The sequence below is a fragment of the Pleurodeles waltl genome, chromosome 12, assembly GCF_031143425.1.
Source record: "Pleurodeles waltl isolate 20211129_DDA chromosome 12, aPleWal1.hap1.20221129, whole genome shotgun sequence".
Classification (NCBI taxonomy): domain Eukaryota; kingdom Metazoa; phylum Chordata; class Amphibia; order Caudata; family Salamandridae; genus Pleurodeles; species Pleurodeles waltl.
In genome coordinates this window covers 694,012,683-694,039,913 of record NC_090451.1, presented here as the reverse complement: position 1 = coordinate 694,039,913, position 27,231 = coordinate 694,012,683, and the positions used below count along the sequence as shown (strand labels likewise).

General features: G+C 43.7%; 1 protein-coding gene across 2 annotated transcripts in view; it reads left to right on the top strand.

The window, feature by feature from the left end:
* LOC138266857 (beta-1,3-galactosyltransferase 5-like) overlaps window positions 1-27,231 on the top strand; it is a 127,514-nt gene that overhangs the window by 4,561 nt on the left and 95,722 nt on the right. Inside the window, exon 1 of one of the 2 annotated variants that reach the window (XM_069215560.1) lies at window positions 9,529-9,791. The exons of the other annotated variant lie outside the window; for it this stretch is intronic. The gene's annotated coding sequence lies outside the window, so the exon portion shown is untranslated. Of the gene's footprint in view, window positions 1-9,528; window positions 9,792-27,231 lie in introns of those variants that run through there. 2 annotated transcript variants of the gene reach the window in all.

The window sequence follows — 27,231 nt, the reverse complement described above, 5'->3', positions numbered from 1 at the left end:
GAGTGGAGTGGCGTAGAGTGCAGTGGCAGAGAATACATTCTTTCACAGTAGAGTGGAGTGGCGTACAGTGGAGAGGTGCAGGGTAGGGTGCAGTTCCTTAAAGTTTAATGGCGTACATTAAAGTGGTGTAGAGTGCACAGATGCAAGTAGATTGGAATGGCATATAGTGGATTGGAGTAGAGTGAACATATCAAAGTATTTGTTTCCAAAATGCTAAGTAAGAAGTAATAAAAATGTGCTTCATTTGTGTCCCTAATTCTGATATATTCTGAAGTACTTACATAGTTTATCTAAAAGTTGTCAAGTGCTAGAAAAACTCTTTCTTACCCCTAGTATCCATCAAGATTTTCAATAACTCCTCTCACTTTGAAATCGAAGAAAGAAAAGTAAACAAGTGCTCTCAGGAGGATAGCGCCTAACTGCACAGCAAACACAATGACATAAGAACATGATTTACAGGCCTGTTTACAGAAAAGGGAAGACTCAGAAGGATATTTTAATTAAGGTTTTGGCTCTAGAAGGTGTGAACTCAAGCTGGACTGCCTAAAACAAATAAAGCCAGCAAATGCAAAGAAAGAACATGCAAGTTCCAACCTCAAAGCCAATGGCAAGCAATGGGCAGAATGCATTCCTTCGTCAACTTTCTGAATGTCCCCAAGATGTCTTTAGCAAACCAGACAAAAGGCTGTGACCTAAAAAGGGTTGAACAGGATACGCTGATGTGTACAGATTTTTTTTTAAGAAAACTTTTTTTTTAATGTGGTGATGCCATACCTAATGTGTCAGTGGTTGTTAAAATGTCACATAAAGTCCCACATAATTTGCAGATCAATGCATTACTGTACTACATAGTCAGCCTATTGTTGCTGCATATTTTAGTTCACTGGGCAGTGTAATCTGCTTCTCCCTTGTATATTTGTACTCGCCCTGCGAATGGCATAGTAAGGAAAGTTACACGCACGTTTTACAGAAGTGGATGTTCACCTCTGGTGCCAAGGCCATGCTTTGCACGAAGCCCGCAGTGAATACATGTTGAGAAAAGATCTTATCTACCACGGTTTATTCAATCCATTGTAATGAGAGCAATAGCTGAGTGGCACCGAAATGTGTTCTGCCTTCAGTGGTTCTTCCTGGGACTCGGTACTGACATAATGTGGAGGCCTATAACAAACTGATTTAAAAAATATAATTGGCACCAAAAAAAAACATGGACTTTTCAAACTCCCTTTGATTGGGATCCCTATGATTCACTGGTCAAAATGCATTAAAAACAGTATGCGAACTGTGAAGCCACACACAGTGGTGGCGGGGTGAGTGAGCTTGAGGGTGGGAGCAAAGATGTGGCTGAAAAAACAAAAAAATTCAGTAACTTTTTTTGGTCTTTTATCTTCAGGAAACTATATATAAAATAAGGCACATCATAAATAAAAATGAAGACAATCAGTATATTACACACAATGTAAGATAGGCTGCCACAAAATGTGCAAACATGTTTAAGATAAAAAAAAAAGTGCTTAAAAAAATGTAGATTTTAGTCATTCCCAAACTGTACATACTACGATTTATTTATAACTGTCCCTTAAAAAGCACACAGTTCACAGCTCAGCTGGTACTTTTAAAATACTTATCAAAAAGAATAACTGTGTGATCAGGAAGCTTCAAGTGACTTCATCAATTAAAGCCAAAGCAGGTTTACATTTGCAGATTAACCAGTTGGGGACATTTACATTTTTTTCGGTCAAGTAGGCCCCCTGCAGGAAGGCTTGTTTAGCTGCCTGACCCTCCATCGGTTTCACAGCACAAGAGACCCTCTGCCTTGCACTTAAGCTGAAGCATTTCAATTACTTTCTCCTCTGGTTTGTGCTAAATTTATTAGGTCATACATGCAGTTAACTCCACAGAAACGGCTTTCCAACAAGGAGATGACAGCACGCGCGTGTCCAGACCAGTGTGGGGCAGGCGCATATCCGAACAGGCCCAGGCTGAGCCCAGTGCAGGCAGGAAATGTGGAAGTGTGTTTCAGCGGGTGGGGTCAGGCCGAAGTTTCAGTGGTGAAGGAGGAATGTGTGGAAAGACGGGGGCTGGGAGGCAAAGCGACCAGGTAGTGTCAGGAGTGCCCTCAGCTCCGCCACTCCTCCATGCCCTTCTCTCCATAGAGGGGCAGGGAGCGCTGTTCGGTGTGAGACGTCAGACGGGTCACGCCTAGGGGCCTGGGGGACCGGGCTGGCGCAATCCTAGCTCTTCACGGGATGCCCCTCGAAGCGTGGGCCGGGGAGTCAGTAAATTCCTGCGCAGTAAATAAGGGACGGCTCTTTAAAGACCTCTGCCTTGTTCCCTGTTTCCGGGAGCGTTCCAAACAATTGCATCCGAAACTGGTTTGGACGTGTTTTCTAGCACTTCCTCGCCCGCTCCTCTGGCCCTATTGATTTTATCCAAGGTAATTGTTTTTAAACACCTTTTCAGGTGGTTGATTACCACTTAAAATTAAAAGCTTTTCCTCCTTCTACGATGATTTTGACTCCTTTTTGGAGGAGTCAGTTTCCGGTGGAGAGTGAGGAGATAAGGTGTCTGTTTTGGGCTCCTATGTGCATAGTCGGTAGTTTTGTGCTAAAATACTGCTGTGCCCGGTACCTACTTTCTAAGATCTTAGCTTAGACTGTGTTCTTTCATGTTTTTATTTCATCCTAATATCTGTATAGGTTCGTGTTAGTCTTTTTAAGTGCTTTTCTTCCAGAGTTCCCAAGTCAAGATCATTCAGTCATTGTTCCAGTCACCTATTTTACAGTGTTTAGGGGGGTTTGAAGAATCCTCCAAAAGAGAATGATCCAAAAGCGATGAAGGTTGGATAGCTGCAGAGGTCTTCCTGTTCGAATCTAAAAGCGATGACGTTTGGCTGGCTGCGGAGGTCTTCCTCTTCTGATCTAAAAGAGGTGAATGTTGGCTAGCTGTAGAAGTCTTCCTCTTCGGATCTAAAAGCAATGAAGGTTGGCTTGCTGTAGAAGCCTTCCTCTTTGGATCTAAAAGCGATGAAGGTTGGCTGGCTGCGGAGGTCTTCCTCTTCCCTAATTAGTTCAGTACAATTCATTTAGCTCTGAATCCACCTCTCCATGTGAAGTGTCTCCAATCCACAGACTATTCTTTGCCGTGATGCTGGGCCTGCTGGAACTTCAGGTCCCAATGCAGAGCCCATTTATGCCATCTGGCAAGTTGGACCAGCAGGATGCAAGAGGCCATGAGGCCCAGCTGCCTCAGAGCGATTCTCGCCGAAATCCAGGATAGTGGCTGAAACATATCCCAAATATCTTGGACTTGCTTTTAGGGAGGATTAACCAGAAACTGCACTCTGTACAGAACAGCTCTGATGAAATGGAGCATCCGAGAGGGAGTCAGGTGAGACTTCGGCACATTTATAGTGAACCCCAGTGAATGCAGGAGGTTCCCTGTAGTTTGGATGTGGGAGATGACTTTCTTTGGCTTGTCCGCTTTCAAAAGCCAGTCGTCAAGGTAGGGGAAGACTGAAACCCAAAACTTGCGCAGATGAGCTGCAACCACTACCATCACTTTTGTGAACACCCAAGGGGTGCAGATAAGGCCAAAGGGGAGCAGGGTGAACTGAAAGTGCTTGTGACCTACCACGAATCGCAAGTAACGTCTGTGGGCCGGCAGGACAGGAATGTGAAAATTAGGCATCCTTCAAGTCCAACGCTACCTTCCAGTCTCCCTGGTCCATGGCAGAAAGGACCTGAGCTTTGGTTAGCATTTTGAACTTCTCCTTCTTGAGGAAGAAATTGAGGGACCGGAGATCAAGATCTAGGATAAAGCGAATGCCCTTGGCCTTTTTGAGCACCAGAAAGTAGCGGGCATAACAACCATGACCTACTTCTGGTGCAGGAGCCCTCTCTATAGCTCCATTGGCCAAGAGAGCCTTGACCTATTCGCGGAGAAGATCCTCCAAAAGGTGATCGGATGCTGGTGGCATGGCCGGAGGAGAAGTCTCGAAGTGGAGGGAGTAGCCCCTTCGGACAATCTGTACAACCCACCTGTCAATGGTAAGGGATTCCCAGTGGGGCAGGTGATGGCAAATCCTGCCGCCAACTTGTCCCGGATGTACTGACAGACCAGGAAGGCTTGGAGGCAGAGGAGGGGGCAGGGTGGACTGGGAGGACTAGGAGGCAAGCTGGCTCCCTGATCCACAAGGTCCTGGGATCCCGTGTCAGCGCAGAGGCTATACAGCATGCACGGGTCGGTGGCTGGGTGGAAAGGAACACAGTTTGGTGCCCCTTCCGTGGCCATGAAAGGAGCGAAAGGCAGACTGTGGCGAGGGGCGAGGAGCAGCTGCGAGGCCACAGGACAGATCCGTAGCCTGGGAATCCTTAAAGCGCTCGAGCGCGGAGTCTGTCTTGTCTCCGGAGAAATGGGTGCCATCAAAGGTCATGTCCATCAAGTATTGCTGGACATCATCTGAAAAGCCAGAGGTCCTCAATCAGGCGTCATGCCTCAAGGCCACCACCGATGCAGCCGTTCTGCCCAGTGACTCGGTCATATCAAGTCCACAACGAATCATGAACTTCGCTGTATCTCTCCTGTCCATAGTGGCTTGGGAGAGAATGGTCTGAGCCTCCTTCAGGTCTTGAGGCAGCATTTGTGTGACCTTATCCCAGAGAGTATGGGAATATCAGCCCAAAAGGCATGCCGTGTTCATGGACCACAGCAATAGACCGGCAGAAGAAAACATCTTCTTCCCCAAGTTATCCAGTCTTTTTGATTCCATGCCTGGCAGAGTGGTAGGGAATGCACCAGAGGATGATGAAGCTTGGATCACCAGGCTCGCAGGCGTAGGTTGTTGGGTCAAGAATTTTGAGTCAGTCGACGCAAACCGATGGTGGTAGGCACAGTCCTATTCACAGGAGCCCCTGGCTGGGTCTGGACCAAGTATCCAGAGGACATCCGTAAGAGCTTCATTGAAGGGAAGGAGGGGTTCCGAACTGGAGGCCCCAGGCTGAAGCATCTCAGGCAGAAGGTTAGTCCTGACCTCCACAGAAGGAAGCTCGAGGTCCAAAACCTCAGTAGCCCTTCCCACCACCATAGAGTATGACGCTCCCTCCTCCGTATCCACGGTAAGGGGAGAAAGCATGCCAGCGTCAGGGGTGGTGTTCAGCCCGCTGGTGTCACCCAGATCCTGAACCCAGTCCATGTCAGGGTGAAGCTGGTATTCTAAAGTGTCCAGCGATCCCTCTACACTCTCCCCGTAACCATACCCATAACAGTAGGGGGGTCAGGATCTGCCCTGGGCCCAGGAGAGCACATGGAAAATGGAATCGGCGTTGAGCAATGCCGTTCTGGCTCTGGGCCGTCTGGGATCAGTATAGGATCGATGTCAATTGTGGGCCCAACTGACGTCAGGAGCGTCAATGTCTGACCCAACACTGAGGAAGGTCGCATTGGCATGACCGGCGTCGACCAGATCCAGAAACTGTTCCGGAGGTGCCCTCCGGAGTCGAAGCCAAAACCGTCATGCTTGCCCTACACAATTGTAAGTGAGGACGTTTGGAAAAACAAATTAGCAAAAGGATTGGTACTAGGTCGTTAGAACCAGATACACAATCTTAGAATTATAGCTGTGAGAAAATTGACATGCTGGGATACCGATGGTTAATCAAATTCGAGAATAGGACAGCTAGAGGGAAGCTTTTTGTTGCGAAGAAAGGTCCATCTGTACTGGAATGGATAGACCAGGGAAGTCTTCCCATTTCGCTTGATCATAAGTGAGGAGAAAGTATTAGTACTGGATGAAGGAGTTAGAGATGTGGCTGCTATGTTAGAAAAATGTCCTATGGTGTTTGGTAAGACTTTGAGAAATGAAAAAAGGTTTTGAGCACATGATAGTCCATAAAAAGGATGCTATTCTTAAAGTCCACAAAGTCGGAAGTGTCCTCATGACAATGAGGGAGTAATTTTCCAGCGAATTAAGGATTGTGGAGCACATAGAATCTTCAGAACAGATTTCTCCTTTGGTTGTGGCACGCTGCAGCAATGGTAATATTAGGTTATGTGTGGACCTTCGCCATTTAAATGAAAACATTGTGGTGGACTGTTTTTCCCCTTCCTAAGATAAATGAAATGGTGGTGTGTCTTAAGAATGCTAAGTGGTTCTCCAAAATTTACTTGTCATCAGCATGTTGGCTACCTCTTCTTGCCACCTAATAGCATTCATAACACCGGTTGGATGTTTCCAGTTGAGAACAATGCTCTTTGGACTGGCATCTGCTGCTGCTGTGTTCCAAAGGTTGATGCACAAACTGTTCTGCAAAGAACGTGGCATTGGGTTCTTCCAGAATGACATTTTGGTTTATGGGGAGAACAAAGAAAGTCATGATGGAAGATTGGAGAAAGTGTTAAGTATTTTACAGGAACAGCACCTAATGGTTGAACGCTCTTAATGTAAATTTGCAGAAAGGTCAGTGACTTATCTAGGCCATTTAAATGGAGATGTGGAATTAAAAACAAACCATCTCTAGTGGATGCTATTGAGAAATTTCCTGCACCAAGCAGTACGGAGGAGGTTAGATCCTTTTTGCGCATGGCAGAGTATTGTGCAAAATTGATACCCAAGTTTGCAGAACGTACTTAAAATATCAGGCAACTTATGAAAAACAAAACCAAATTTGAGTGGACACTAAATTGTGAGGAGGATTTCAGGAAAGTCAAATCATGCATTGCCAAAGTTGCTGGTTTAAGCAATTTTGACCCTGAAGGAAGTAACATTATTAATAACGATGCTTGTAACAATGGCTTTGAGGGTTGTGTTGACACAGAGAAATAAGGAATATGTAGAAACTGTGATGTTGTTTGCTTCAAAGTCCTTATTCCCTGCTGAGGAAAAATGTATTTTAATTGAAAGGGAAGCTTTAGCATGTGCACGGGCACGGAACCATTTTAGAGCATTCCTATGGGGCAAATCACTACTCATACAGTGTGACATCAAACCTTTAGTGAGATTGCTAACTACAGAAGGAACAGTGAATGCTTCCTCAAGACTGGCTAGACTATTCATGAGAATGCACAACTATATTCAGAACGTTATCTATGTACCAGGGAAGGACAATGTTGTTTCTGATCGTTTATCTCGTTTTACCCGTTCCTCTAGAAGAATGAGCGAGTGATGCGTGGGTTGATTTTCAAATAGCACTAGTCCATGATTGTGGCACGCAAGTGATTTAAAAAAAAAACAAACAAACAAAAAAAAACAATGGAGTGTAGAATACCAGAAGGATTCAGTTTTGGTAGAAGTAGCCAAGTTTATTCAAAATGGTTGGCCAAGGAAAAACCTATTTAGCAGAGAGGTGTCATCATTTTGGGATGTCCAATTGGAACTTCCCAAAGATTATGAAGTGATTTTAAGAGGGGACAGGATTATTCTTCGGGCGGGTATCAGAAAAGATATAATAAACCTTTGTTATTAAGGGCAATTTGGGGTGATTAGAACAAAGGCTGCTGTAAAAAAAAAAAAAAAAACTTATGTTGGGCTGGTGTGGATTCTGCTGTGGAAAGATATGTTAAGGAATGTCCCAAGTGTCATCATTATGCACTCTAAGAACCCCCTATGAGTGATAGTGATTGTGACATAACCAAACAGCCCTGGGAGTATGTAGTAGTAGATTTGATGGAACCCGTGGTGGATGTATAGAAGTATATCATTGTATTGATAAGACCTTTTTAACAGATGGCCTGTGGTGGAAAGTGTGGACAGAGCAGGCATAAAGGCTGTAATTAAGGTTTTAGATGCCCTTTTTGTGTTGGAGGGTAACCCACCACTAGTCTCAGTGACAATAGGGTACAATTTGTGGCCAAAAGAGCTAAGGAGTATTTTGGAAGAATTGGAGTAAAGCATAGAACCACATCCTTATATAATCCCAGTGAGAATGGTATGGTGGAAAGGTTCAACCAAGTGATAAAAGGAGTAATACAATGATCTTTAACATTTACTGAGGACTGAGAATTGCAAGTGATGAAAGCTGTCTGGGCCTACCGGTTGACAGCGAACAAAATCACTGTATTTTCTCCATTTGTGCTGATGAGCGGGAGGAACCCCAGGACAAAATGTAACCCTGGGTGGTTGAATAGTGCATTTCTAGAAAACTGGTCTCCTGAGCAAGTAACCAAGAGATTGGTTGATGTGCACAAGAGAAGTAAATTGTTCTATGATTGTAAGCATGGATTTGAGCAAGTTGAGACAGGGTGTGCATAAACAAAACGGGGAAGGTTGCTAAATGGGAAAGTCAAATCTTTGATCCTGAAATGGTTGTGGAAGTTTAAAGAACACTGTCAATGTAATAAGTTGGGTAAGCAAGAAACAACTTCCAGTGGATGGGGATACTTTAGATGATGAAGTACCTCAAAATTCAGGCACAGGTGTACATTTAAATGGAATTGAGGAAGTAGGGGTGGCGACAGAGGTGAAAGAGCAGAGTGTTGATGAGAATGGTGTTGTGATTGATAACGTTATGGAAACAGAGGAGGTGAGAGATGAATATTTGTTGAGGGTGATGATGGTGCAGATGATGATCAGATAGTTCTGAATAAAATAAAAAAGAAGCCACCAGAATGGGATAAAGATTATATTGTGGAGGGAAATGGTGAGAATGCTTATTATCTTATATCTAGGTCAATGCAGCTCTTTGGAAATTATGTATCTACTCGTTGGCTATGATTTTGAAAACGTTTAATATATATGTTTATCTTAAATCTAGGCCAATGCAGTTCTTTGTGAATGATTTATCTATTTATTGGCTATATTTTTTTTTTATTTAGGTTTCCTTATTTTGTTTAATTAGCTTTACATTGAAAGGGGGGGTGTTATATGTGTAATTGCATGATAGGTTCCTTTATAGAATTGTTATAGTTTGTAGTGTTTTTTTGTTGTTGTTGTTTTTTTTGCAGAGCATGATGCCTGGAAGTTCTAGACCAGTTTAGACTCCAGACATCGTATTGCCTTCTATCATACAGAATAAACCTACTTCGAACTACCAATTTCTTGTGGTATTTCCTCAACACAATACTCTTGCTCTATTGCTTTCTGGCCCTTCCCTATACTGTCTCTGCTATCTTTTCTCGCTCTCTCTTCATTGTTTCTTTAGCTGTTTCTTTCTCTCTTTTGCCTCTGCCTTTTAGGTCTCTGCTCTCTTCATAGCTACTTTAACTCTCTCTATATCTTCTTCTTTCACACACGCTCTTCACATCTTTAATCGCCCTCTGTCTCTCTCTTCCAGTCTCACTCTCTTTTGGGCTGTCCCTGCTCTCTCTAGCTGTCCCTTCCCATACATCCATGCTACCTGCAGACTGTGACAGGGTCGCCGTTGTGATCCCCACACAACGCACGGAACAGCCTGTATGCTCACCAAGGCACACCGGGGGAACACCAGAACCCCCATTCTTAGGCGTAATGAAATCATCCGGGTCCTGACAGGAGGCGTGTGCAGAAGCCCAGGGAACAAAAAAGAGGCTACGGTGGGTGAAGAAACGGAGGTGAGGAGAGCGTCAACAAGGGAGCCAACCGCCACAGGAAAAAGAGACACCACAGGGAACAAGCATGACGTGAGCATGTGGATCCTGGGAACATAGCAGAGCAGGCAGAAAACAGAACAACACCAAGAAGCCCACTTGAGAAAAACGTGTGCCCAAGAAGCAGCGAAGGACAGAGGTCGGATCATCTGGCGGTACCACAAGCACACCCAGAACAACCAGAAGATGCGCCTTCCCACCACTTCCATGGAGGGACGTGGCCAACGAAGGTATGGTTGGTATTTAGGGGCAGGGCCTCAAAGGGGGGTGAGTACGTGAGGGTGAGAGGTTGGTGGGGACGGTAGTAGAAGTAAAGGTGCATGCTCATATCACATCAACACTTAGCTTGGTGACAGGAGTGAAACTGTGAACGATGTTGTTTTTGAGCACCTGTGTGTTGTGACTGCATAGGTGGAAACTCCCTACTCCCTTCCACATTTCATAGATGGCACTTCCTACTCGCTTCTGCTTCACAAACCCTCCCAAACATTCATGAACCGCCCCACATGTAAGGTCCCTGAGAGTGAAAGACCACTTACTTGACCTCGGTTCTGTTCCAAGGAACGATCTCCACAAGAACTCCACCAGGGCAAGCTGCTCACACACCTTAAAGGACAACAAAGTGAAGACAATCAAGTCCTGAATAAAGGAAAAAGAAACGCAAGAAAAGACAAACATGACTGATAATAGGACTCATATGGACAAAAAACTAGTGAAAACCTAATCAGAGAATAAAAATAAAACAATTGATAAAATAATAAAACCCAAAGAAACCTCTCTGCTCTCTTCTTTTCTTCTAAAAAGGTTTCAAACGAGTCTCCACCCAAGGGCTGACAGGTGACACGGTCCTCAGAGATTCTACATAGGGTCTGCCTCAGTGATGGCTGGTGGTAGTTTCCAGAAACCCCTTGCACTGACCTCAATCAGCTGGCTAAATATACCCCTCAATCCCTCCCTGGCTGTTAACATGAGATCTCAGATCACCCCACAGCTTTAAGTGGGATGTTAAAAGTGTGTATGTTGGGGGCTCTAAGAGGTTCATGGCCTGTGCACTTGAGGGTGTGGCTTAAATATGTAAATTACATTTCTGTGATTTCCATAATGTGCCACTTTACCGGTGTTTTGGATCCTCTGTGATCTTTCTGTGACTAAATCCAGGTATATAACACAACCACTGACATACACCCAAATTCAGCCAGGGTTGTTGCCTTTGTCAGTGGTTGTTAGCTGTTTAAGATAACTAACAACAGTGATTTTATTGTAAATCATCAATATTGGAAACATTTCAATTCTGAAACTGCGAGGCTGTGAATTTAACATTATTGAGGCCTTTGGAAAAGGTAGTGGTCTTCTCAGTGTCTCAGTCACTCCGTTGCTGTTTACTCCATGTTAGACTCCATGAGAGACTCTCCACGTCGCCTCCATCTGCGTATCTTACATGCCTCTTTCCTCTTCAGCACCCACTTTTTGCTCTCTCCTGAATGCACTTCATCGCATCTTCGTCACTTCAGACCCTCAAACACACAACACACTCACTCACAAGCAAGCACTACATTTTTTTTTATCTTTATGTTGTTATTATTTTGGCAACCACATATCTCTTTCACACACATTCGCACAGAGTTATAATTACAACTGGCATACATGAGCACTGCTCTCTGCGCCCTGCAGAGAGGCCAAGGATTGGATAACCAGTTATTCTGAGCATCTTTTTATCCAGCTGACTCACAAGGAATTCATCTTCTGCTCCAGAGCTCTCAATTGTGTCCCTTTGTAAACACCTTGAGGGGACCCAATACGAAGTACTCCTTAAAGATTAACAATATGCTACACAAAAATACAGAAATTCCTTACCCCAGAAATAGCAAACATTCTAGGGAATGCAATATTAAGTCAAATGTAAGCTATAAACAGAAACTAAATCATTAACATGGATTACCTTAACGTTTTTACATTGATTGTTAAGATATTGGTCAGTATTAAATGCCAGTAAAGTTTAAGATGTTTATTGAGAGCCGATAGGGAGCCATTTCAATGTCTGTTTTAAGGTCTCGCCCTCGACACATTCTGTATCTACTCTTCGGGCTTACGGCACACCCATAGCTTTTCATTTGTTCTTTCATGTGCCTTTCTAAATTTCTTTCTTTTCATTGGTGAAAACTTTCAATTTGTCTCACCTTTTGGGTGTGTTTTTTTTCACTTTCATGGCTATTGCCCCTATTATGTCTTCTTACTCTTCTGTTTGTTTATGGTTTGTTTGGTGCACTCTTTTTTTTCTTCTTCTATGAATTGGTCCTGTGACGTTAAAAGGATGCGTTCACCCGATCTGTACGTGTGCACCCAAAGGGAGTTCAACCATTGCCAGTACGGATCGGCATATTGTTTGTTTTAATTTTATTTATTCAGATCGGCATGTTTTCTGTAAGCAAAGCGAGAGCCGAAGCCAAGACTTGCACCCTGTTCCTCAGTCCTACAGTCAGCAGCTCTTTGTCATGCTACAGCTTCTCAGACCGCTAACATGTTTAGCTTTCACTGTGTTTAGGCAGCACATGCGGACTTAACAATCAGTATGCACGTTCCAGTTCTGAGCAGCGCACATGGCTTGGCTGTGGTGATCCCCGTGCTCCAGTCATAGACCTTTGAATACATTACAAGTCCGCCCGCTGTTCCTTAACACCTAGTGTCTGTTCAGCCATTGGAATGGCTACCAAAGCTCCTGTGTGACCTGGAAGTTGACACTACGAGCACTTGCACATTACAGTCGTGCTTGATTGAGTGGCAGGATAATGCACTGCATGGCTAAACACTTACAAGGTCCAAAAGGCGAGATCTATTGGCTATGCCAGTGCTTGTTAATTACTACCTTGTCTGAGACCCACAGGGACCCAGACACTTAAACCTCTGGCTCACTCTTTCCTCTTCTGATGCAGTAACCATCGGCCCCTACTTCTGCAGGCAGCGCTTTGTTTCTCCTCACTTAAGTTTTGCGCTACAGACAGTGAACCAAAGACACATTAAAGCATCTCTCCCTCTTTGCATGCGTCTTAAGTTTAAAATCTGGTTGAAACGGGCTGCCTCTCTTAACACCCCTTTCTTCTAACAATTCTAGCAGGATGTTGGCACCTCTATTGGTCTCAGGCACCTCCCTGGGGCAATGAGACATGTGGGCCAGTCTTTCCCTGCTAAATAGCATTGTTTGTGTCACTTTGCCTGGAGACGATAACTCTAATTTCTGAGTACTTAAATTAACAAATACAAAAAACATAAATTCAAAATCTGATAATTCTCGACAAGGAGAAAAGCAAATAAATAGAGGAATCTACAGATCCGTCCCCTGGGGAAAGTTGTGCCCCTTTCTGGTCCATGACCTCAGGTGGCACCCCTGACCCCTTCGCCTTCAATGGCAGACTGAAGGAGAGCCAAGGCCTGCGGTGCCTTGTCCCTTGGGATACTGCTTCTGAGGTGGAGGGGGAACTTCGTACCCACCATGGCTAAATCAAATCAAATCATTAACATTTATAAAGCGCGCTACTCACCCGTGCGGGTCTCAAGGCGCTAGGGGAAAAGGGGGGGGGGGGTTACTGCTGCTTTGAAAAGCCTGGTTTTTAGCAGTCTCCGGAATGCGGAGTGGTCCTGAGGCTGGTGGGGAGGGAGTTCCAGGTCTTGGCCGCCAGGAAGGAGAAAGATCTCCCACCCGCCGTGGAGCGGCGGATGCAAGGGACGGCAGCGAGCGCGAGGCCAGAGGAACGGAGGAGGCGGGTGGGGACGTAGAAGCTGAGGCGTCGGATGAGGTATTGCAACAAATGCTAATGCAACAAATAACACAGCTTACATCTTTTGCCATGAAAATGGGACATAACATACATGTTTTAGTGCTTATTTTAATGCCTACTCAAAGAAGTGACACCAGTGCAAATAGAGGTTTGCACAGGCTTGCAATTTGGCACTCATACTTGAAGCCTGTTTAGGAAATCTTCAAACACAAATGTGATGGAAGGTACCTGCAGTAATTTTAACCAATGGTAATTGCTCGGGTAGCATTCCAACCCATCGTTCTTTTGCCCATCATCCCACCTCAGTTCGGACCCAGTCATATCATATGCAAATCAGTCTTGATCCTGCTCCAATAGTAACATTGTCCAACCTGAACTGCCAGGCCAGGTCCTCCCTGAAACAGAACGCAAGCATCCAAGGGCAGTTTTGCCCTGATTGTGGCTCCTCAGATAGGTGTAGCTTGATTCCAGTGGCACACTGAGCACGGGACCCATGTGTGGGCATACTCAGGTCGCTTTTGGGGGAAGGGTGGGGTTCATCAAACACACAAAATGTGATGGGAGGAATGCTTGCAGTTTGTCTAACCACTGATAATGGCTGGTGATTTAGGAAACCATGGCAAAAATAGATCAGGATACCCCCACCCAAGTAAAGTACACTTGACTACTAGTTTCCCAGAATGCATCACTTTTTTCTGAGTTGCACAGAGCTCATGAGATTGTCAAGTCCATATGTAAGTAGCTAAGTGAAGCTAGTCCAGATTTTCCTTTGATTATGGTAGTGGCAGCCCTGAATTTATAGTGGGATTATTAGGACTACACATAGCAGAATGCATAGAAAAAACCTGGAGGGAGCAGCTATTTGTGCATCGACCTGGGAACCTTGAGAGTTGTGGGATGGCTCACCCATGGGGCTGCCATTCCAGCTGGTCATGTTCCCTCTAAAGCGTTATAGGGATAGCATTGGGTTAAGAGTGTTTGATCAGGTAATATCCATGATGGGCAGGCACATTGTGGAGATAATCTCATCAGACACAACAGGAAGAGCTGCGGTCTCCATGTCACACACATTTTGAGCCCTCTCCCAAAAGGTGCCTTTGACTTTTTATTTTGAGTTTACAAGGAAGTCCTTTGAGTTAATGACTGCAATAGTGAACTACTGGATTAAACAGTTAAACAGTGCCTACATCTGCAGTATCCACCACTTTTAAGAACCAGTCCTTAGTTGGTGTAAAACTGACTAAATAAATCCAGGATTTGTAAAGCGCAGCAAGTCACTGTGAGCATCTCAAGTTGCTGAATTGTAGGCACGGGAAAATTATTTGCCCAGCATCACAGGATGTCGAGCCGACGTGGAAACCCGAACCTGCCTTCTCAGGTCCGAAGTCGGCAGTTCAGGGAGGTACTGGCAGTCACCACACTTGGTAGCTTGGTAGCCCTCACTGCCAAGGCCAAATTTGCAGGTGATGGACAGATGGCCAACGGCTGCCATGTGTCTTCTGAGTTGAGGACACTTCCAGCTACACAGGTGAGTCTGAGACAAAGCAGTGTATAAAAAAAATTGTGAAGGTAGTGTAACTTTCCCAGCTGCAAATACTTTCATCTGGATCTGGTTAAAGTAGATGGGTTTTGCCCATTTGCTTTAATGTGTTAAAGAAAGAAAACCCTGTTTGTTGAAGAATAATACTAGGAGATACAATTGGGCACTAGTAACTAGTCCCAATATGTAATTGAGACCATTATGAATTTCTTGTTTAGCGGTTCACAACTTTTCCCAGACCCAATATGTCAGAAACCCAAACTACAAGAACCCATCTGTAACTTATAAGGTGCACTAAGAGGCGTTTTATTGTAGGGGCAAAGTGGGCTATTGCCTAGGACGCCCCACCTTCTAAAGGGCACCTTGGTAAATCAAATAGGAAAGTCGAAATTCCTTCCCAAAAAATGTTGCTCATAAAACAATGCATTTTTCACTTTGACAGCCGAGAATGCATAACAGAAACTCGGAGACAGGTTTACTAATAGTTTGGACTTGGCCCAACTCAGACAAAGTGAGACACAAGAGCAGGGAGTCTTATAGAGGTATTTACTTTCTAGCTCAAAAAAGCATTTCTCTCTGGAATGGTGCCCATTTCTGAGTAAACAGCACTTTGTGCTGCTTTGTGCCTCTTTATGTCAAGGGAATGGTACTTGGGTGTTATGTAGGCAGGTTAGTGCAAGTACCCGCTGTTTGATACAAAACCAATTTACTAAGATTGCCAGACCTGGGTTTGGTAAAAAAAATAACACCTTCCTGAAGCAAGCATTAATATAAAGGAATGTTTTCATTTCTTCAAACGATCCACACATTTCATGTGTGCTGCACACACACGTGAGGAATGTTTAATAGTCTACAGGTAGGATTCTGTAATGAAAGAGTGTGCTTCCAAGACAAACCCTGTGGTGATGGTGCAAAGGTTGTGCACGGCACTAGATATCCTGTTTGTGTGCAAGTGCAAGGCTAGGGGGCAGCAGTGGGCCATAATTAATGAGCATGGCTTGGCAGAGCCTTCTCCTCCTTGTACAATGCAGCACACCAATTGTGCTTGCTGCTTTAAGAAAGAATAAATCATCCCCTTCGTGTGACCGCCTGGCTTGCCCACCCTTAACTCTTGCACTCTTGGGCAATTGGTTGGAATTTTATTGACAAATAATCTTTCTGTTAATTTTGTCTCCCTGTTTCACCTCGCCTCTTCTACCTTAACCTCTCTCCCACTCTTTCTATGTACCGTCTTCCTCTCTATCTTGTTTTCCAGCTCTCCCTTCCTATCTTTTTTGTTCTCCTCACCTCTCTCGCTACATACCCAGTATACCTCACTCAACTTCTCCTTCCTCTGTATCTCATTGCTCTTTTCCTTCTGAAATCTCAGTATATCTCCCCATTGACGCCACTTCTCACACATCATTTGTCTTTACCTCTCCCTCATCTCTCTCCATGTCTGTACTACCTCTGTTTCGGCCTTTTCTCTACCTCACCATAACCCCCATCACTACCTCACACCTCCCTTACCTAGAACTTAACCAAATATCCTCTGATGAGTCACCTACAGAGACTTCTATTGAGTACAGTAATACACTGGCGGTCTTCTTTCAGGAGAAGATTACTGATAAATACTCTTCTTTTCCAACTATAACTAACCATGAAGCCATTAGTGGTCAGTTTGCCAATCCCCAGTCCCCATCAATTTCATTTGCAGTTTTTCAGTCTTTAACAGAAACATTGGTTACGAATCTCCTCTATAATATTAAGTCAGTATTGTTAGAAATGGGGTCCTTGGTTGACAGTCAGGTTGCCCCCTGTTCAAGCAAAGACCCTCACTCTAGTCAGGGTAAAAGAGAATCACCCTCAGCTAACCCCTGCTTACCCCCGTGGTAGCTTGGCAGAGCAGTAGGCTTAACCTCAGAGTGCTAGGCGTAAAGTATTTGTACCAACACACACAGTAACTTAATGAAAACACTACAAAATGACACAACACAGGTTTAAAAAAATAGGAAATATTTATCTAAACAAAACAAGACCAAAACGACAAAAATCCACCATACACAAGTCAAGTTATTAATTAAAAATCAAAAAGAGTCTTTAAGTAGTTTTAAAAACACACTAGCGCTGCTAGAGTGAAATTGTACCTGGTGTGCGTCAAAAATAACCCCGCACGGGCGGGCGTGCGTCGAAAATAACTCCGCACGGCGGTACTCGAGTTAAAAATCCAGCCGCACAATGAGTCGAAGGTCCAGCCGCGCAGGTTGCGATCTCCCAGCCTCCGTCAGCGATGCTGCGCGTCGTTTCTCCTGCTCCGTGCGTCGATTCTTCGGTCGCGTTTCCTGCGAGCGTCGTTTCTCAGCTGCGGAGCGGGCGGCGCGTTATTTTTCAGCCGCAGATCGGATTTGCGTCGATCTTTTCCCCGCAAGGCGCTCTGTGCGTGGATTTTCTTGTCTTTAGGCTGCCAGCTTCTCCTTTCAGGGTCCCAGGAACTGGATGGGCACCAGAGGGCAGAGTAGGAGTCTCTCCAGAGACTCCAGGTGCTGGCAGAGAGAAGTCTTTGCTGTCCCTGAGACTTCAAACAACAGGAGGCAAGCTCTAGATCAAGCCCTTGGAGATTTCTTCTCAAGATGGAAGGCACACAAAGTCCAGTCTTTGCCCTCTTACTCTGGCAGAAGCAGCACTGCAGGAAAGCTCCACAAAGCACAGTCACAGGCAGGGCAGCACTTCCTCCTCAGCTAACAGCTCTTCTCCAGGCAGAGGTTCCTCTTGATTCCAGAAGTGTTTCTCAAGTCTGTAGATTTGGGTGCCCTTCTTATACCCATTTTAGTCTTTGAAGTCACCTTTCTTCAAAGGGGACTCCCACCTACTTGTGAAATCCTGCCTTGCCCAGGCAAGGACTCAGACACACACCAGGGGGTTGGAGCCGGCATTGTTAGAGGCAGGCACAGTCCTTTCAGATGAGAGTGACCACTCCACCCCTCCCTCCTAGCAGAGATGGCTAATCAGGAAATGCAGGTTACACCCCAGCTCCCTTTGTGTCACTGTCTGGTGTGAGGTGAAAAACAACCCAACTGTCAAACTGACCCAGACAGGGAATCCACAAACAAGGCAGAGTCACAGAATGGTTTAAGCAAGAAAATGCTCACTTTCTAAAAGTGGCATTTTCAAACGCACAATCTTAAAATCAACTTTACTAAAAGATGTATTTTTAAATTGTGAGCTCAGGGACCCCAAACTCCACATGTCCATCTACTCTCTAGGGGAATCTACGCTTTAATCATATTTAAAGGTAGCCCCCATATTATCCTATGAGAGAGACAGTCCTTGCAACAGTGAAAAACGAATTTAGCAGTATTTCACTGTCAGGACATATAAACCACATTACTATATGTCCTACCTTATCCATACACTGCACCCTGCCCTTGGGGCTTCCTAGGGCCTACCTTAGGGGTGCCTTACATGTAAGAAAAGGGAAGGTTTAGGCCTGGCAAGTGGGTACACTTGCCAAGTCGAATTTACAGTGTAAAAATACACACACAGACACTGCAGTGGCAGGTCTGAGACATGATTACAGAGCTACTTATGTGGGTGGCACAACCAGTGCTGCAGGCCCACTAGTAGCATTTGATTTACAGGCCCTGGGCACCTCTAGTGCACTTTACTAGGGACTTAACAGTAAAACAAATATGCCAATCATGGAGAACCAATTACGTACACATTTTAAACAGGAGCACTTGCACTTTAGCACTGGTTAGCAGTGGTAAAGTGCCCAGAGTAACAATAACAATAAAATCAGAGTCCAGCACACATCAACAACCTGGGGAACAGAGGCAAAAGTTAAGGGAGACCACGCCAAGGATAAAAAGTCTAACAAGTATCCTCTCTTGATCCCGCCCCTCCCGCTATTATGGCATTGTCCTCCAACACTATTGTCCCGCCCCTGACAAGTATTCTTAATCACCTTCTAACCTCAGGATCTCTGCCACAATCCCTTAAACATGCTGTCATTAAACCTCTTTTGAAAACGCCCAAACTTGACCCTACCTTGTTCAGTAACTACAGGCCTATCGCTCTCCTTCCAGTTCTAGCCAAAATTATGGAAAAGAACGTCAACAAGCAATTGCATGTTTTCTCGAGGATCATGAACTCTTAGACTCTACTCAAAGTGGATTCAGACCCCAATACAGTACAGAATCAGCCCTTCTAGCAGTTACTGAAACCACCCGTCCACTTGTAGATCATAGAGAGCACGCAGCCATTATTCTACTTGATCTCAGTACCGCTTTTGACACTGTAGATCACAATACCCTCCTTCATAGGCTCTCCAATATAGGGATTGAAGGCACAGCATTAGCTTGGTTTTCTTCATTCCTGAATGGTAGAACCTTTCAAGTCCTTGATCGTTCTTTTCTGTCTGACATACTTCCCCTTACTTGTGGGGTCCCACATGGCTCCTCTTTGAACCCTACTCTCTTTGATATCTATCTTTCTTCCCTAGCTAAAGTTGTCAAACCATATGACCTTTCAGTGGTCACATATGCTGACGGTACCCAACTAGTAGTATCTCTTTCCAATGCCAAGGATCCTTCCTTGACGAATCTTTCTCTTTGCCTCGCTGACATTGGCAAATGGATGAATATGTCCAAACTGAAACTTAATGACGGAAAGTCAGAGGTGATGATTGTAGGCAATGGTGCGCCTTCTAATTTTTCAGCACTATACACAGACGTTTTTAGCAATTTTCCACCCCCAAAGGATCATATAAAGAGCCTTGGCTTCTGGCTGGATTGTCGTCTCACAATGGAGCAGCAATCTAAAAAAGATTTCTTCATCCTGTTTTGGCCTCCTTAGAACCCTAAGGAAAATCTTTAAACTGTTGCCCCCCCCCCCCGGCCAGAAGAATTCTTATCCAGGCCATGATACTCTCTCGACTGGATTATGGTAACTCCCTTTTTCTCAGTTCCCCTTACTATATAGTGAAGAAACTCCAGGTTGTACAAAATGTATCCGCAAGACTACTCCTGAATCTACCTAGACATCAACAAGCCAAATCAGCCTTAGCTTCCCTTCATTGGCTACCAATAAAACAGCGGGTTCACTTTAAGGGCCTATGCATGATACATAAAGCTCTGCATAATAAAGGCCCCACTTTCTCAGACAAAGCATCTCTCCTTATATCCCTACAAGAACTCCACCACCCATCTAGTTCACATATCACGGTTTAAGAGGTCTTCATGGGGAGGCAACTCCTTCTCAGTCAAGGCAGCGCGCCTTCGGAACTCCTTACCTTTAGAACTCCGGCAAGAACCCTTGGAACTACCGTTCTGGAAAAAATAAAAATCTTTCCTTTATCTGACCTAACTTTCTTATATTTTATATAGTTTTATTTCCTGTGTCGGAGTTGTTACTTCCTTTTTAGCGCTGGGAGGCCTTCGGGTAGCTATGCGCTTTATAAATTTGTTAAACTAAACTAAACTACTATCCTACCTCTCTCTACCCCACTGCTCCCTCTCACACTAACATCTCGATTTACCTCACCATTAGCTCACTATCTCACCACCTCCCTTTTTATCATACATTTGTTCCTCTTGCCTCACCTAAATATGTAGTACTTTGTGCCTACATCTATTTCTCTACCTCTACCTCCTTTTCTCTGTCAACTCCTTTCTCTTTCTCTCTCTCTCTCTCTCTCACACACACACACACACATCTTTCATCCCCTCCACCTCAACTATTTCTTGCAACCTCTTTATAGATCTTTCCACCTCACCATATCTTTCTCTAACAACTATTTACCTCTATATAAACCTCACCCCAAGTTTGGACCACCTACAGTCCTTGCCAGCGCTGCCAAATACCAGTTACAACGACACCTACTTACCATTACAACCCTACAAATTAGACAAATTTGACTACATCAGGTGACCCAAAGCTGAAAGAAAGGCCTTGGCACCCTGGTAGAACTATTTAGTAACTGTGGCTTGAACTGCTAAACACTTTGCTCGTGTGTTTTTCTTTAAAAAGAGCCCTCCGGTATCACCATCTGGTGGACGCTGGGAATTATGTACCAGAGTTACAAAGTAAATGCGGGTGCCTCAAACACTAGCACAAAATAAGCTCTGGTTACATATGTCTCTCAACTTCCTCTCATCTCTCCACACTGTATTTATCTTTCTGCCCTCCCCCCTTATATACCTCTCTTCTCACTACTCTCTTTACCATTACTTGTTTTCCCTACTTTTTCCCATTTTTCTCTCTTTACTTTGTATACCTCTCTACCTCTTGCTGCCTTTACCAATAATTCACCTTTTATTCTACATTCTCTCTATACCTCAAAGCTTGGAGTAGTGTGCTCCATTTTTTCCTAGCTCCATCTTTCTCTAACTCGCTACTGGACTCTAAAACCTTACCTATTTCTCTACCTCTTCCTGTACCTACGGCTTTCTCTTACTAACTTTCATTATCTTTCCTGCTGGTTACCTTATCTTTATCTACGTACTTTACTTGGCTCTTTAACGCACATGTCTTTGAACATCATCTGACTCTATTCATTCTCTTTTATTTCACTTCTCTTGTTATACTGTTTTCTTTATATCTAAGTCCATCTCGTTTATCCTACCCCATCCCATTTCTCTTACTCAGCAGGGTCATCGGTAACTGTCTAGCCAGAGAAGTGCACACTTAGATAGGAGAAAGGAGACCAGGCAGGAAAAGAGAAATTAGGAGAACGTTGTAGATATAACCAGTGCATTGGTGAAAATACTCAGAGCAGCGCTTTTTAATGTTGTAGGAGAACATTAGTAATGAATAGGGGTATATTTGTTATTACAAATATTCTGCCACCATAGATACAATTTGAAGCACTACCTGCCTATGTCTTATTTGTAAAAGTATGCACTAGTTTAGTGTTGAACAATCCCCATTATTATGTTTTTCCTATAATCAGAGTTACGAGCTGGTTAGTTACCGAATTCCACTTAAAATGTTGTTGCAAGTCAAAAAATCTAGATCCAAAATCAAAAAGAAATTGCTTTACTAAGGCTTGTTCAAGCTTTCTTTTGCTGCTATTTGTCTGGCAAACAACAGGCAGCTTGATCCTTCAGCTGTTTCTGAAGGATTAACATGTAATCCAATATTGTTAGGCATCGTGATAGCTTAAATGAGCGAAAGGGGGTAATACATTTAAAGTTGGGCCACACAGAGAACCCTCCCAAAAATATTGCCTAGGCCTCCACAAATCCATAGCATGTTACTGGCTGGAATGTCTGCCAGTTTGTGTTTAAACAATCTTGATACCGTTGCAACCCATCTGTTTTTATATTCACTTGTATAATCACAGGACATTTTATATTCACAACATTTTGGGGTTGAATTTAGGGAGAGGACTGTATTGTACTTTGAATTTTTTCAAGTTTGAGATAAGATTGAAATGATAGTTCTTAATTCTGTGCTTGAATTCATTATGTGCTTTGGGTTTGCAGTCTCTTTCTTATATGCACTCTTCGCCCCTCAGTTATTCTCATTCTCCTTGTCTGGGCGTTTGTTGGTGCTCCCCTCAGGAGCAGCTGCAGGGGAGCGAACTGTATCTTCTGGTCTGGCTGGTGTGTGGAGGTCAGTGCTTAATTTGTAAAAACATAAGTGCCTGGGCTCTCGTCAGGAGGTTATTGCAGCGTGCACCACACATTGACCCTGCCAGCGCTGCCACTTATAGTAACAGCACAAATACCTACTATCCAGTTCCTACAAGTCTGAAACTGCAGACTATTCCAGGCCCCCGAAGCTTTAAGAATGGCTTGGGTTGCAGGTAATAGTAATATTTATAATGTATATTGGATTAATAATTAACTGTTGTTGAGGTCATCTCTAAATTAGCCAAACAGCACCACCTTGAGGCAGACTCTCACTAGCAAAGGTGTTGACGATTAAGTGCTGGTAATGAGCCCCGGAAACCACTAGCTCAAATTTAGCACTGATAGTGGTGTAGTCCCGTTGCTAACCTTAGACCCAAGGAAATCCTCTGCATATCTGTGGTTATATTCTCCTGTTGCACTTCTGGTGCGGTGGAGGAGTGTATGGTGTTTTAACAAGGAGAATACAATACAGCTCTGAGACATGCATGTTGGTGGGCTCACACAGCTCTTATCTCTACTGGCCATGTTGGAAGTCGGAATAGTCACCAAAGCAGTGCTTGAATTGAGGCAGTGGTTTCTGGTGCTTGGCAATGGCACTTACTTGTCAACACCAGGACTTATTACAGTCTGCCACATGGTAGCGTTGCTTGTCTATTTTAGAAATGAGGAGTTGTTTATTAATTCAATATAATGTAAAAATGACTAATACCTGCCACCCATGTCATTCTTATAGCTACGGGACCTGGAATATTCTGAACTGTAACACGTGTAGGTGTGTGATGGTTAGAAGTTGTCTTCATAGTGTGATTGACAATGGCAGTTGCAAAGGTGTGTGCAACCTGCAGTGCTCCTGACGATGGCTCTGGCATTTACCCTTTTACAATTTAAGCACAGCACCAAAGCTGTGGAGCCTGGCACTAGCACAAGACTCAAAGACGATGGCAGTGGAGGCAGTCCTGGTCTGAAGGAGGGGCAGAGGGACACTTTGCAGTGGCGGTCCTCACCTGACAAGCGTGTGCATTGGTGTGATTATTTTTATTCTGAATTCACTCATTCAAAAAGTAATATTTTCACAGAGAACCAGGTATGCTCTGACTTGACAGAGCAGCTATTGTCAGACAAATATGTGAGCATCACAAGAGAGGGGCTTTGGCTCCGCCCACATGCTGGGAGGTAGGAGTACGTTTTGAATGGGCAGAAGTTACGTGTTTACACAAAAAATGCTTGGCCACCATGCAGCTGTGACCATTTTTTTTTTTTTTTTACTTATCCAGCTGCCTGAAGTTGAACTTTCAGGGGGACACACATAGCATTAGATTGCTACTAAAGTGTCTTAGAAAACTAGACAAATTTATGTTGTTTTTCTCCAGCAGCACAGATATGAGGACGAGAGTCCTTAACCTACATGGATTTTTAGAACTGACCTGAAAGTACAACCATCACCTGATCTTTCAACCTACACCATTATTATTCTGCCGTTCTTTGCTTCCACACAAATACATATCAATTGTCATGATATTTACTTGTAATGCTTCACATTACCATACAACATTCCTTTAAGGCCAGACCTATTGCCATTACTTTTTCTAATGAATGGCACCAACTTAAAATGTGATCGACAGCCCATGAAGCCAATGTCCGGAGGGGATTCGCTCAAACAAGCCAATTGCTTAATGGGGCTGAACAGGAGAACCTTTCTGTGTGAGTTTGTATGTAGCTAATCTGTGCTGCTTTTTCTACTAGCACAGCTTCTTGCCAGGCAGCTAATGCTATCTCTTAATAAAACCTAAAATGAGAAAGTCCACTTAACTGATTTGTCTTTTACAAAGAACAGATCTTTATTTACAAGGTTGATACTATGGCACCATTCGTAGACCTCTGGGCTCTGAAGTACTGGGCAACTCTTGCAATTAGTATTGTCTGTGACTGGAAAGAAAAAGAAACTGAGTTCCACCTCTCTAAGTGAAATTGGATCACAAATCTCTTGCACCCAGGAGACTAAACGATAGGCCCAATTCACAATTGTAGTGCTTCAATAGCTAATCAAAATGTGCAATCGAAAGACTACTTTTATGATTGTAGCAAATGTATGTCTTTTGAGTGACTAAATAAACATTCCAGGTGTGTGCAAGAAAATCTTCAACATCCATAAATCTCCTTCAGTATGCAAACGTTTAAAACTTGTGCATAAGGCATTTGCACTAGGTGAAAAATTCTGCATGCGTGTGACTATAATGCACATTTAACTTATTTAGTGGTCTGTCCATGCGTAAAACAGTTTCCCCATGAAGAAATACATCTCTTCGCCTACATCTTCATTTTATAAAATACTCTTCCCTCCCTAATTAAACCCAGGAAAGACACTTACTCCTGCCCTTGACTGGAGTAAACCCAAATGTAGTTTCAGGATGGCAAACAACCAGGGTAGGGTATAAGATAACTCATTACATGTTTGAAAGGGTTAACCAGCTTGCAGGCAGACACAGACTATAGTGCCCACATAGCCACTCTTAACCTCATAGTTGTGGGTATGGAAATTCCACTTTAGTGGTGGAATTTCCACATTTACAAAATGGTCTTGGTCAGGGTAATATTCTCCCAGTCTTGATTCCTAGATTCAAGCTTGAGAATTCAACAGTGACTAGAGCTGGAAATCATGTATCATTGGGAACCGGGTTCAGTTCCCGGCTTCGGCCCAACCGTGTGATGCTGGACAGATCACTTAATCCTCCTGTGACAAAAACCGGAAATGCATAGGTTTATGCTAAAAAACAAAACAAAAAACTTACAAATAGCTTGATTAACTTCGGTTTTCGAAAACATCTAAGAATTGAACTGATAAATTATATGCCATCATATCAGTTTTAATGGGCGAGCGCAAAGCGCTCCGTCCATAAAGTAATCTCTCTTTAGGCTTAAACTACACCTAGGTCACGTCAGTCTCTTTCATTGGTTCCTGGGATTGCTCTTTAAAATCTGCTTGCTTTCATTTGTGAAAGGCATGCATACGTCATGCCTTTTCCGGTGTTTAGCCCGCCTGCACAGCACCAGTAAACTACTAGAAACATATGAAGCTCGATGTTTTGAGCCTGGTTTCTGGACTACTTTATCTGTTAATTTTCCCTGCAGTGCGATCACGCTGGGGTTTACATAGCGCGATCATGCTCTGTTTTTTCATTTTCAATTTCAGCGCGATCGCGCTGCATTTTACATAGCGCGATTGCGCTGTTTTTTTCTGTTAATTTGTGTGGCAAGAAAAGTTAGGTTAGGAGTTTACAACGCAGATAGCTCCAACTCGAGCAAATGTGAGCCCTGTTGCATTGAAAATGCTTGTTTAACTATTGAAACCTACCCATATTTGTCAAGCATACTACTTCTAACCAGACAGGATCACAATATATGGTCAATTGCTCAGCTCTCGCCTCCGCTGTAGGGTAGTCACATTTACAAGATGCAAAGCAGGGTGCACATGCTTTTTTTGCACTAATTGTTTTGCTTGTGTAAACGGATCACACATGGTTTTTCACAAGGGCAAAGATAAATTAAACAAAATTTGCTCTTCTTTTTTGTTGAATTTAATTATTGGCAAATAAGCCACTTAAAACTTGATCCACTTCTAAATTGTGAACGATGGGTGTAAATTTAAGGCACAATGTGTTTGCTTTTTCGTTTGCGGACACTCATAAATGGGTGTAAAACACCTTAGCTACATTCGTTTGAACTAGTGTAAACTTTTTCTTCATCTGACATTTGTTCCTCAGACATTGGCCACTTCTGTGAGTTGCTTTCTCAATGTTTCACTGTAACATGCAAAGGCGCTCTGAAGTGACCTCAGATCCAATAACAAGGCACTAAATGAAAGAAGCTAAGTAGAGAATCAGATCTCATTGAAATAACACATTCGCTCTTAAGTGAACCCCAAAAGTATATTTTCTCCAAGTGTTCGGGGACCTCGAACAATGTGTAGCATGCTCTCTCAGTCATTATCTAGGGCCACTGGAATTATGCGGCATGGAGCACCATATTTATGTGGCAGGGATGACTAAATAATGCAACAAGAAAAGACAAATTATATGTGTTGGAAATGGCCCTTTTTGCAGGGTGATCCCCAAACCTTTTGCCTTCTTCCTCCTATTTTTTTCAGGTCTGTGTTTGCTGGTTTATTGTCTCTGCGCACTTTACCACTGCTAATCAGTGCTAAAGGGCAAGTGCTCCCCATATAAATTGTACTGAGGATTGGTTTATCCATAATTGGCATATTTGATTTACTAATAAGTCCCTAGTAACGTGCCCTAGAGGTTCCCAGGGTCTGTGAATCAAATGCTACTAGTGGGGCTGTAGCACTGGCTGTGCCACCCACATTAGTAGCCCTGTAAACATGACTCAGACCTGTCATTGCAGTGTCTGTGTGTGCAGTTTTAAACTACCAATTCGACTTGGCAAGTCATTGTGTGAGGGGAGGCACAGTCCTTTCAGGTGCAAATTACCACTCCTCTCTCCACTCTAGCTCAGATGGCTCATCAGGATATGCAGGCTACACCCCAGCTCCCTTTGTGTCAGTGTTTAGAGGAGAGGTGCAAACAGCCCAACTGTCAAACTGACCCAGACAGGGAATCCACAAACAGGCAGAGTCACAGAATGGTTTAAGCAAGAAAATACCCACTTTCTAAAAGTGGCATTTGCAAACTAACAATTTAAAAACGAACTTCACTAAAAAATGTATTTTTAAATTGTGAGTTCAGAG